Source organism: Carassius carassius, chromosome 1, assembly GCF_963082965.1.
Source record: "Carassius carassius chromosome 1, fCarCar2.1, whole genome shotgun sequence".
NCBI lineage: Eukaryota > Metazoa > Chordata > Actinopteri > Cypriniformes > Cyprinidae > Carassius > Carassius carassius.
The window spans coordinates 52,285,859-52,299,281 of NC_081755.1; the positions used below are offsets into that span (position 1 = coordinate 52,285,859).

Consider the following 13,423-nt stretch of genomic DNA (forward strand, 5'->3'; position numbering starts at 1 on the left):
AAAAGGACATGCGGGCCACTGACTTTTTAGTTGGTAAATTCATGATACAGATGCGACCAAACGATCTGTACTGTACTGACATGCATCTTTCAGACAAAAGACTTTCTTATGCAACGCTGAAAACATCAAAAGAGTTCAATAAACATTTTAGTGAGACAGTTTGGTTCTACATGAATGGGAACCGTGCCAAAGTCGACCGTTACATACAGACTCCTCAAGACGCCATTGCACTATGTGCAGTTTTGTTCTCTGAAGTGATCAGGTATCCTGACATGTTTTTTCACAACATCCTCCTGATGCAGCACTTGAAATCATGGGAGCAGTTTCATGACAATCATCCCATGCTGACGGGGGGATCATGGAAAGGTGGATCTAGCGAGCCGGGCCAAGTGATTCCTCCAGAAAAAGTTCAACGGAGAGAAGAAAAAAACCTCTTCAGTTGTGTCAAGAAAATAATGAGGAGATAAGAGGAACTCTATTCCACTGTGCTCCTGAAAACTGTTGTTACCTGAACTGATAACTGATGTTGGCCTACACGAAGGACATCACTGGCCCCTTGCTGGATCCTCTTCAGTTTGCCTACAGAGAAAACAGATCTGTGGATGATACAGTCAACATGGGACTGCATGATATCCTGCAACACTTGGACAGATCTGGGAATTACGCAAGGATCCTATGTATGTTTGTCAGTTGAAGCTCCTTTCGTCAAGTCAGGTTCCTTGTGTGTGTAAAATACTTGGTAATAAAGCTGTTCTGAATCTGATTCTGACCTGTGTTTTATTTCTCTGTCTGTAAATGCCTTTGTCATTTTTCCGCACCCGAAGCTCCTGTCATCAAGACAAGTGTATTTGGTTTCATGAACATGTCTTGGTCAACCCTTTTTACTATAGAGATAAAGATGAAAATTGTAGAATCATTAAGAAGAAACATTTCTAAAAATACTTTATTTAATACCTTTCTTTCAGACTCTAACCAGATCTACAGCACTTTATAAAAGTACATGAAATAAAAGTGATTTTTATGTCACTGAACAAGATCTCGGCTGTAAGTGGAAATCACTGAACATGAACAAAAATATTATGAATCATTAAAGCTGCAGGTGATCAGGACATTAAACACAAACACATTTAACCACATTCAGGAACATTATAAATGATAAATCTAATGCTGCTTTCTTTCATTCCAGTCTTATTTCAGGAAATCTTTATTTTTTTAATCCAATGTATTTTTTTCTCAGTGTATATTACTGCACAAAGACAAACATGTAAGAAGTACATTCAGATATTTATTAAGGCATCGGGGGCGTAATAAAGTCACATTGGGTTCAACAGAATTCAGCTTTCAGTGCATCATTTGTTTTTGTCTGAAACATTAATTTTATCTGTCAAATATCTGAGTTTCTGTGAGATGTTCCTTCTTTATGCAGGGTTAGATTGTTTCAATAATAAAAGTTAATTCTGTCATTCTGGTCAGTCGTTCCAGTTTAATTAAAAAAAATCTGATCAACAATGTATCATGACAAAAGTTAATATGATGGTAACACTTTATAATAACTGCATGCTATTAAACATTAGTAAATAGTCAATTCATTATTTATAAAGCATCGTTGTTACATTAATATACATTAGTAAGCAGATTATAAACAGCTATAAATGCTTCCTTCTTGAGTTAAAAGCATATCTATAATGAAGCCCCTGCAATCTGATACAAATATACATTTTTAGTTATTTGTTGTATATATTTGTGTTTCTATTTCAGCTTTTTGTGAGTCTTTAGTTTGAAATGTACAATTTATTTGAAGTTTGACACACTTAGATTTTATGTGGAATTTGGCACTTCTCTGTAACTCACTGTTTGCACTGAATTTTCACTTTTACAATGTACTTTTTTAATTTTGTAGGTTTTTGTTAGCTTCGTTGCTTAATTTGTTGACATGTATTTGTTGCTTATTTTTATTTATAATATGTACTTACTTAATTTGTTCTTATTTGTTCGTTTTATTATAAAACAATTTAAAATAAAAGTAAACTATACACTTGCATTTTTAAAACGCTGTAAGTGTGTCCCATCAGGTAATGAAAGGTTCAACACACACTGGTCGTCATCCTCACTTGAACTCTTGGGTCAGGAAATACGTCATATCAGTAAGTAGTCAAGTGGTCAGAAATGTATGTAGAGGCAAAAGTCAAAGCCATGGTTAGTTTGGAGAAGGGGAGAACAGGGGCCAAAGTACAATTTTCAGAAAATCATCATTTTAAAAGATAATCTCCTGTAGACACAGATATATTTCTGCTGTGGCCAGTAACTCAGAAGTGTGGTCTATCAATACCAGGTGGTATTTTGTAGAAATGTAGAAAGATTTCAGTATAATTTCACTTTGAACATAAGTTGCACTTTATTACTTCCGACTCCGTTGGTTGGGACGAAAGTAACACAACAATATAAGATAGATTTTTTTCTGTTACTCTTATTTTTATTACGTATACCCGACTATGACCTTGTTAATATTTAAATGCAAACATATTTTGTCCTTTATTTTTGCTAAAAAAGTATTAAATTACATTTTCATATTTTCATTTTCAATTTAAGTTTCATCAAATGTCTCAAAATCCGACTGTACAAACTTGAATTGTTTAAAATATTTTTAATGGCAATTTCAATGTATTTGTTTATTTATGTATACTATGTTCATATAAAACGAAAGTTATTTTTTTCACATTTTATTCGGTCACATTCAGGAATATTAAAAAAGTTCTACTGTCCTGTCCGATAAAACATTGTGACATTGTGTCATTGTCAACCTTTTTACGATAGAGGTAAAGATGAAATTGTACATTTTAATCATCATTTACATTTGTAAAATCATTAAGAAGAAACTTTTTTTTTTTTGTAAATACCTCATTTAATCCCGTTCTTTCAGATTCTCACCTTCAATTCTACAGCGCTTGAAAAAAACAGATTAAAAGAACAGAAAGAAAGGGGACTTTATTTATTTTTATTTATTAGGCTACTGAAAAAGATTTCGGCTCTAAGTGGAAATCACCGAACATGATTTCTCAAAACGTCACGAAAATGAAAAACATCTCAAAAAGTCATGAAAATGAATAAAAACTGGGAGAGTAACGAAAGTGAACAAGTACAAGTACGGTAAACCATTTATAAATCACGCTGTTCAAGTGAAACATGTCGAGGATTTGGTGCAAAGAAAAACGGAGAGAACCGTAGCCGCTGAGTTGAGATTCGCTTTCGCTTTGCTTTCACCGGAAGCGCGTTTCCCGCGTAAAGACGCGGCTCGACGCTCACCCACCACAGTACGACGCGTCGCTGCAGGGGAAATGAACGGTTTAGTGAAGACTGTTTCCTGAAACTATACTTTGACACAGATCCGTGGTTTGATCCGCGTGGGTCCAAACGTAGAGCTGCCATGATGACGTTCCTCAGGGGGTGGAGTAATAACTTCCGCTTTTGGTTTGCATTGACGCTGAAAAGCCGTTTACTGAGACACAGATCCCGGACAGCAAGCAACCAGCATTGTTCACTCACCGTGTCAACGCCAACTACTTTGAATTAAAGTGACAAAGTCATGCTGGTTCCATATCACTTTGGCACCCGCAATTAATGCTGAAACAAAGTTGAGATTTCCACAGAAAATCATGAAAATAAAAGTATAATGAAGTGATGATGATTCAAGTTTGGGGAAAACCTTTTAAAGAGAAGAAGACACATTTTCACTTTATTTGTATTGGAAAGTTAAACAGTCAATGACAAAAAGATCAGTCTTTAGAAAATAAAAGTGGGCCAAAAGCAATACAATCTTTCTAGATGATTAGTTTCAGGTGTCTGATATCGGAGGAAAAGCGGTCCAGTGGTTCAAGTATTAAAAAGCTAGCTCACATCAGACTGCTGCCTCTTTTCCTTTGGGTTCTCTGAAATCTAAAAAAGAGAGCATGAAGTCGCCTGAGAAGAGCAAATTAAATTCAGCTGTCAGACATACGGTCACATTCAGGAATATTATCAGGTTAAACACCGTATGATTGACTTTCAAAAAAATGTTCATGATTGACTTTCAAAAAAATGTTCTACCATGTTAGTCCAGTCCGCTAAAAGCGTGGAAAATGAGGATTCCAATAATATGAATAAATATTGATAAGCAGCACTTCCGGTAACGGTCTGCGCTGATAGTCAAGTGGTTAGCGCTCTGACATGTGGTGCACCTCCACTTCTAAAAACTCGACATCGGATCCCGTCTTTCTATCATTTAGTTTCCAGTCCCGCTCTCTTTCTTGTCCTGTCTGCTAAAAGCATGAACAAGTCCTGAAATAAAATGACTGCGTCCCTTGAACATGAGTTCGGGCAAGTGGACCGAACAAGATTTCCAATCAAGAATATTTCCATTATTAATGATAACCACTGACGAAGAGTTGGACTGAATAAGAACTGTTCCATTAAACGATAAAGATTATGGTTATGAGTGATGGAGACTGAAGAATATTTCAACTATTAATGATAACCACTTAACAATATTTGGATAAAGTCTGAAGAATATTTCAACTATTAATGATAACCACTGAACAATATTTGGATAAAGACTGAAGAATATTTCAACTATTAATGATAACCACTGAACAATATTTGGATAAAGACTGAAGAATATTTCAACTATTAATGATAACCACTGAACAATATTTGGATAAAGACTGAAGAATATTTCAACTATTAATGATAACCACTGAACAATATTTGGATAAAGACTGAAGAATATTTCAACTATTAATGATAACCACTGAACAATATTTGGATAAAGACTGAAGAATATTTCAACTATTAATGATAACCACTGAACAATATTTGGATAAAGACTGAAGAATATTTCAACTATTAATGATAACCACTGAACAATATTTGGATAAAGACTGAAGAATATTTCAACTATTAATGATAACCACTGAACAATATTTGGATAAAGACTGAAGAATATTTCAACTATTAATGATAACCACTGAACAATATTTGGAGAAAGTCTGAAGAATATTTCAACTATTAATGATAACCACTGAACAATATTTGGAGAAAGTCTGAAGAATATTTCAACTATTAATGATAACCACTGAACAATATTTGGATAAAGACTGAAGAATATTTCAACTATTAATGATAATCAGTGAACAATATTTGGGCTAAATTTCGGCTACTGCTTCTGAAGAAATAATATCTGCGCACGGCTCTGCATTTGGCATTCATGCAGTCCAGGTTCGAGGGGAACGACCACAAGCCAGAAGTCCTTCTGTCCTTCCATCCAGAGAAGATGAAAGAGATGAACTTTCTGAGCGACCGTATTGATATATTTCATCTAAGGACAAATGTTGGAAGTCCCTCTGCAAAAATGCTGGATGGAGCGTTTAAAGTGCACACTTCCTGGGAAGGGTGTTCTGCTGCAACAATTCGAGACATTCCCCAGGACTCAGTCGCTGACAACATATGGCGAGCACCGATCAGAATAACAAGTTTTCCTCATTATGTTGCAATAATATGTTTTCTCATTGAATCTTGGGATAAAAAGGACATGCGGGCCACTGACTTTTTAGTTGGTAAATTCATGATACAGATGCGACCAAACGATCTGTACTGTACTGACATGCATCTTTCAGACAAAAGACTTTCTTATGCAACGCTGAAAACATCAAAAGAGTTCAATAAACATTTTGGTGAGACAGTTTGGTTCTACATGAATGGGAACCGTGCCAAAGTCGACCGTTACATACAGACTCCTCAAGACGCCATTGCACTATGTGCAGTTTTGTTCTCTGAAGTGATCAGGTATCCTGACATGTTTTTTCACAACATCCTCCTGATGCAGCACTTGAAATCATGGGAGCAGTTTCATGACAATCATCCCATGCTGACGGGGGGATCATGGAAAGGTGGATCTAGCGAGCCGGGCCAAGTGATTCCTCCAGAAAAAGTTCAACGGAGAGAAGAAAAAAACCTCTTCAGTTGTGTCAAGAAAATAATGAGGAGATAAGAGGAACTCTATTCCACTGTGCTCCTGAAAACTGTTGTTACCTGAACTGATAACTGATGTTGGCCTACACGAAGGACATCACTGGCCCCTTGCTGGATCCTCTTCAGTTTGCCTACAGAGAAAACAGATCTGTGGATGATACAGTCAACATGGGACTGCATGATATCCTGCAACACTTGGACAGATCTGGGAATTACGCAAGGATCCTATGTATGTTTGTCAGTTGAAGCTCCTTTCGTCAAGTCAGGTTCCTTGTGTGTGTAAAATACTTGGTAATAAAGCTGTTCTGAATCTGATTCTGACCTGTGTTTTATTTCTCTGTCTGTAAATGCCTTTGTCATTTTTCCGCACCCGAAGCGCCTGTCATCAAGACAAGTGTATTTGGTTTCATGAACATGTCTTGGTCAACCCTTTTTACTATAGAGATAAAGATGAAAATTGTAGAATCATTAAGAAGAAACATTTCTAAAAATACTTTATTTAATACCTTTCTTTCAGACTCTAACCAGATCTACAGCACTTTATAAAAGTACATGAAATAAAAGTGATTTTTATGTCACTGAACAAGATCTCGGCTGTAAGTGGAAATCACTGAACATGAACAAAAATATTATGAATCATTAAAGCTGCAGGTGATCAGGACATTAAACACAAACACATTTAACCACATTCAGGAACATTATAAATGATAAATCTAATGCTGCTTTCTTTCATTCCAGTCTTATTTCAGGAAATCTTTATTTTTTTAATCCAATGTATTTTTTTCTCAGTGTATATTACTGCACAAAGACAAACATGTAAGAAGTACATTCAGATATTTATTAAGGCATCGGGGGCGTAATAAAGTCACATTGGGTTCAACAGAATTCAGCTTTCAGTGCATCATTTGTTTTTGTCTGAAACATTAATTTTATCTGTCAAATATCTGAGTTTCTGTGAGATGTTCCTTCTTTATGCAGGGTTAGATTGTTTCAATAATAAAAGTTAATTCTGTCATTCTGGTCAGTCGTTCCAGTTTAATTAAAAAAAATCTGATCAACAATGTATCATGACAAAAGTTAATATGATGGTAACACTTTATAATAACTGCATGCTATTAAACATTAGTAAATAGTCAATTCATCATTTATAAAGCATCGTCGTTACATTAATATACATTAGTAAGCAGATTATAAACAGCTATAAATGCTTCCTTCTTGAGTTAAAAGCATATCTATAATGAAGCCCCTGCAATCTGATACAAATATACATTTTTAGTTATTTGTTGTATATATTTGTGTTTCTATTTCAGCTTTTTGTGAGTCTTTAGTTTGAAATGTACAATTTATTTGAAGTTTGACACACTTAGATTTTATGTGGAATTTGGCACTTCTCTGTAACTCACTGTTTGCACTGAATTTTCACTTTTACAATGTACTTTTTTAATTTTGTAGGTTTTTGCGAAGGCCATCTCAAATACACATTTTTCTCACTCTTACTATTCAGAACATACCAGTTTTTTTCTTTTCTTTTTTTTTTGTAAAATAAACTATTGACTTACAGTATGATGCATAAATGAGATTTATAAACAAGAGTTTAAGCAGATGAACAATAACAATAAAAGAGGACGGATAAATCCAATCATATTTGCACAAAGGTTTGGATAAATGAGCTCAAACGAGGGCTTCCCCTGGAGTTGGCTCTTATTCACTCATCAGGAAATCCCCAATAACAGCAGAAACAGAAGCCAGTAAAACACTGATCAAGACAACTTTAAGGTCTCTCCATCACACTCTCACATGAGTCAAAACACTCCTTCTCTCTTCTGAAACCTCCATTCTCGTGTGGGACGACAGGCCAGTGTTTTGTTTATCATGAATCCTATTCAGTCACTGACCTGTGAGTGGACTTCAAGAGGAACACAGTCCGGTCTGATGATCCTCGTGGACACATTCATGACAGAACTGACAGAAACTCGAGTGATTTCAGTCTTGAATTCAGCAGCAGTCAGGTTGACTTTAATGCTGTGAAAGAAGAGATGAAGAAGCTGAAGTTTTCATCGCATCAGTCATGCTCAGGAAATCCTGATGTGTCAGGTGGAAAGTCCCTTCAAACCCTGAGAATCTGTGAAAGAGATGAACACAGCAGAGGCTTTTAATGAGGTTTTTCTGCCTAAACAGCCATGATACAACATCCAAAACTCTTAAATTGGTTCCAAAATGCTCATTGGAAAAACGTGCCTTTACATACATTTCTGCAAAACAGAAAAAAAACCTAGGCCTAACAATATGATCGAAACACTGCAGTTTCCAGCAGAAATGAACACAAGAGACAGTAAAACTCACAACTTTTATTCCTTTTCAAACAAAGTATCATTTACAGGTACGGTTTTGATTTATAAAGGCTATTTAGGAAGTTAAAATAGAAAGGCTGCATCCACAAATGCGTTTTTAGGGTTGGGTTTGGTGTAGAGGATATTTTAATTAGTGCTGTCAGTCCATAAAAATAAAAAAAACACTATTCACACATTTCTTTTTCTGAAATTAATCGCTATTAATCCCACCTAACATAAAGTTTTTACATATCCTTTCATATTGTAACAATCTCACAATCTTCAAATTAATGTACAAACAACATATTTTTAATATTTGTTTAATGGCATATTTTATTATGACTGAAGTCCGGTATCACTGATACTAATACTGATGTCTCTATAAAATTATTTAACCATTGCCTATAGCAATTCCACATACAGTATCATTGAGAGCTTTCAGTTTGAACATTTATTAGACTTTAAAAAAATATTTTCTAATTGAAGTGAACCTAAAAAACAATATTCACATAAACCCATTATAATAAATGTCATATTTACCTGTGCCCTTGAGCAGAAATATACAGAAATGTAATCTATCAAACACTAAATTCTAAATTGAATACAGACGAATCCTTAAAGCTATAAAAGTTCTTCCCTCTTTTTTTCTTTTTCTTTTTTTCCCTTTGATTAACAGACATCACAGCACAGTTCTGAAAACAATTTCAGTTCCTAAATGTCTCTTTAAAATATATTACATGCATGCAGTTTAAGGCATGATTTAATCATCGTTTTGGTAACTCCATGATTTAGCTGACCATACACTGCATGCACGCGGTTTATTTGGTGATTTCCTATGAAAAGATTCAGGCTACAGCGCGCGCTCGTTTGACTCGCGCCTGAAACGATGCGGTCGTAAAGACGCTCTGTGACTGAATAAACGCACTTCTTTCAAGAGAAAAAAAGTGACAGAAACAGCAGTTGTGAGTGGGGTGTGTCTAGACTATGAGTCTAGCTCCATCCCTGCTCAATTGTGTTCAATATTTTTAACGCCGTAATGTAAAAAAAAAAAAAAAAATCAGATAAGCCGCTATACAAACCACAGCAACTTAATAAAAACGCAAGAATATGCAACCCAGAATAATGTATTAAATATAGCCAAAGCAAATACTATGACATATAGTAGAGGGAAAAGGAAAAAAAGAGAAAAAAGACAAACTAGGGGAAAACAATAAGATATGAATGTTTACTGCCTATGAAGAATATGTAATCTATAAAAGGCAACTGTAATCTGATTATGCTCTTTATAAAGAGTAATGTTCTGTGAGTCTAGTTTATTTCTGGAATCTGATCGAGCTTGAGCAGTCTTGAGAATCTTTTATTAAAAGCCTCTTCTTGAGTTGGTTTGTGTCTTGGGGTTTCTTCTACTTTCTTCTCATCATCAGAATAACACGACGAGGGACTTCCCGACTGACGTCAGAGCTGCTGGAGTCTGACTGATGTGATGAAAGCTTCACGACCTTCATCTCTTCTCTGACAAGTGACTGCTGTTCAATTCAAGACTGAAATCACTGAGTTTCTGGAAACTGTCATGTAAAAATCATCAGAGGAAGTTCACTCACACAGGATTTGAATGAAATCTGCTAGAAACAAAACTCTGTTTACTGTTTTTGAAGCAATGTTTGTCGTCTCACTTTAAGCATGTTTCAAATCTGGGACAGCTTGTTTTGTCTAATGTGGGAAACATACTACAAATATTCGATGATATTTAACTGATAAAAAGTGCGTTAGGAAAGTTTAATTAGGGGGTTTACATTGCAGCAGTATTATCATTTTGGCAAATGAGGTTTAAGAAGGAGAATCAGAATAGTTTGGTTTAACCAGAGAAAGCTATCAATGTAGTATCTTTGGAATCTGGATCATAAAATAAACAATACTGCTGCACTATAAGCTTTAAAACTGATCACAATCTCGGAGCGAAGTTGACTCCAAAAATGATGTTTCTTGGATGTGAAAAATGTGCGAATACATTTAAGAGCTTAAAACAAACACTGTTAATAAAAAGTGTAAAACTAGAACTGCCAAGTATTAAAATAGGCTGGAGTTTACACAGCACCACAGTGTGTTCACAAGCTTATAAATGAGCTCAAACGAGGGCTTCCCCTGGAGTTGGCTCTTATTCACTCATCAGGAAATCCCCAATAACAGCAGAAACAGAAGCCAGTAAAACACTGATCAAGACAACTTTAAGGTCTCTCCATCACACTCTCACATGAGTCAAAACACTCCTTCTCTCTTCTGAAACCTCCTTTCTCATGTGCAGTGTTGGTGAGTAACTAGTTACATGTAACGGCGTTACGTAATTTAATTACAAAATAAATGTAACAGTAATCAGTTACAGTTACTAAGAAAAAAATAGTAATTAAATTACAGTTACTTATGAAAATTGTAACGATTACAAAGAGGATTACATTTGAATATTTACACACATCCACATACAGCTTATTTCTTTCCCAAAAAGACATATGGCCCATAATCTCCGAGACATGGAAAACACATTCGTAGAATCCAGTCATAAAAATGGAGTCAGCCTATAACGCGGACGCAATATGCCACATTTTGGACGAATAAATCAAAAGTAGGTCAGTACACTTGAATCAAAACCCGATATGGACTGATGTCTGTGAATATTAAGCCGCAAAAAGACTGAATATGAATCCTGCACGTTCTGCGTGTCTGTGGAAATCAGGCGCTGACTGGACACCGGGAGAACCGGGACTATTCCCGGTGGCCTGGCAGACGATTTGGCCTTCTACTTTTATATTGTTATTGTGTAATTGCAGGCCGAATATACTAAAGCGATTATTTCCGAATCCGCCATTCGATAATTAAATCTCTAATAAATCATGAATCGGTTAGTCGTGACTGGCAATGGTTGGGCTCGCGCGCTCTCTGCGCCTCCGCCGAACGGTTTGGATCAGACTCCGAGTAATCAATGCGAGAGAGAGAGAGACCGGAGTGAACTGTGTAAGCGCACAGCTGGAGCAGAGAAGCGACACTTCTGTTCAGGGTTTCAGGTGCAGGTCAGTTTCATCTGTAAATATGCTAATGTAGTTTTGTCTTTGTTTACTTAGTCAAGCAGCAGCACACTGCTCGCAATCACTCAAAATACTGTATAAACGACGTCATTATTATCTTTTGTAATGTTACAGTAGTAAGTTAGCAGACAAATCATCATATTTTATCATAGGTTTAGGGGGAGCTAGTGCATACAAAAACACAACCTTTAGGAAAATTAATATAGCCTATGGTATGGCACTAACCGTGGTTTAACTATGGAATTTGTAGTAAAAATAAATACAAGTGGTAATTCATTTGCCAAAAAAAATGAGTATTAAAGTCATGAGAGAGATGGATGGATAATGGAAGTGAAGGTGCAGTTCAGGAGAGAACTCTTAATTACGTTGCAAGTCCCCAACCTAAGGATTCAAATCTTTTTCATGTCAGGTCCAAAAAAAAAACAGGGTTGTCCATGTTTCAGAATGGGTTGTGGGTGTATGAGTGTGAGATTTCCCAGCCTATTTTTTTCCCAGTCCGCCCTCATGGAAATTAATCTCTAGAACAGTCACTTCATGAGCATTTTTTACTTATTTTGAGAAACTATCATCATATCATATACAAAGAGACAGCAGAGTTTCAAAAAGACACCAGGAGTTTCAGGAGTTTAGTACACAAAATAGGACACATGCTTATTAGATAACCGTATTTGAGTTGATGTATATGCTTTTATTTTTTTATTAACTATTTCTCCAAACCATTGTTAGATGCAATTAGATGCCTGTAGTTATGCAAAGATTTGGTTTCAAAAACAGTATCTATAAACTATTTCTTTTGATTTTAAATCTGCTTTGAACTGCAGATCAATCTCTAAGTAAAAGGCAGTACTAAAGTCTGATTGTGTGGTGGATGTGTTCAAATGTGATCATCTTAATTCAAGTGATGAAGGATGGTGAAAGTCTGACAGTATTGAGCACTACTGTTAAGGTTAAACCTGCATGGTGTAAAATGGTTGAAGATGATTAACAGTTGCAAACTAACATTCATTAGAAATTTATAAAAGTAATCAAAATGTACTCAAAAGTAATTAGTTACATTACTTTATTAAAGTAATTAAAAAAGTTACACTACTATTACATTTTAAATAGGGTAACTTGTAATCTGTAACCTATTACATTTCCAAAGTAACCTTCCCAACACTGCTCATGTGGGACGACAAAGATTGCTTCAAACAGAAACATTCTCATCATTTTAAAAACATTGCAAAAATTGAAGTGCATCACAAATATAACTCAGGCCAGTGTTTTGTTTATCATGAATCATATTCAGTCACTGACCTGTGAGTGGACTTCAAGAGGAACACAGTCCGGTCTGATGATCCTCGTGGACACATTCATGACAGAACTGACAGAAACTCGAGTGATTTCAGTCTTGAATTCAGCAGCAGTCAGGTTGACTTTAATGCTGTGAAAGAAGAGATGAAGAAGCTGAAGTTTTCATCGCATCAGTCACGCTCAGGAAATCCTGATGTGTCAGGTGGAAAGTCCCTTCAAACCCTGAGAATCTGTGAAAGAGCGACGCAGATGAACACAGCAGAGGCTCTTGATGTTATCATGTATATGATCCACGGACGAAACCACACCTTGATCTATCTATCCATCTTTACACAAACACACACACAACACAAGAGCTTTCTTTCTTTATTTATTACTGGGGCCTGAAGTAGGTCTGGACATCAGGTGCAGTCTGACCGCTGTATGGTTTGGCTTGTGTTCGGATGTCAGGCATGTGAACAGGTTGCAGATCCAGCTTTGTTTCTAGATCAGTCCAACAGTTGTTGGAAGTGATCATCTGTTCTCCTCTCTTGCATTATTTTTTTTTAACATACATCACAGTCTCCAACATCCCTGATACGGTCTGCTGACTGAACTCTCCAACTCCCCAATTATGTCCACTGCCATTTCAAGACCAAGCACAGTGTTTCTCTTAAGGAGCTTTTCATGAAGTCCACTGGCCTTAACTGATGTATCGTTTGTGCCACAGGATACCATTTC

General features: G+C 35.9%; 1 long non-coding RNA gene across 2 annotated transcripts in view; it reads right to left on the bottom strand.

Moving 5' to 3' along the window:
- Nucleotides 1-4,965: 4,965 nt before the first annotated feature.
- LOC132100720 (uncharacterized) overlaps nt 4,966-13,423 on the bottom strand; it is a 10,342-nt gene continuing 1,884 nt past the window's right edge. Inside the window, exons 2-4 of one of the 2 annotated variants that reach the window (XR_009423124.1) lie at nt 12,707-12,833; nt 7,899-8,025; nt 4,966-6,134 (exon numbers count right to left, since the gene is read on the bottom strand). This is a non-coding gene — a long non-coding RNA (uncharacterized LOC132100720). Of the gene's footprint in view, nt 6,135-7,898; nt 8,026-12,706; nt 12,915-13,423 lie in introns of those variants that run through there. The other variant, XR_009423120.1, reaches the window with a different exon arrangement.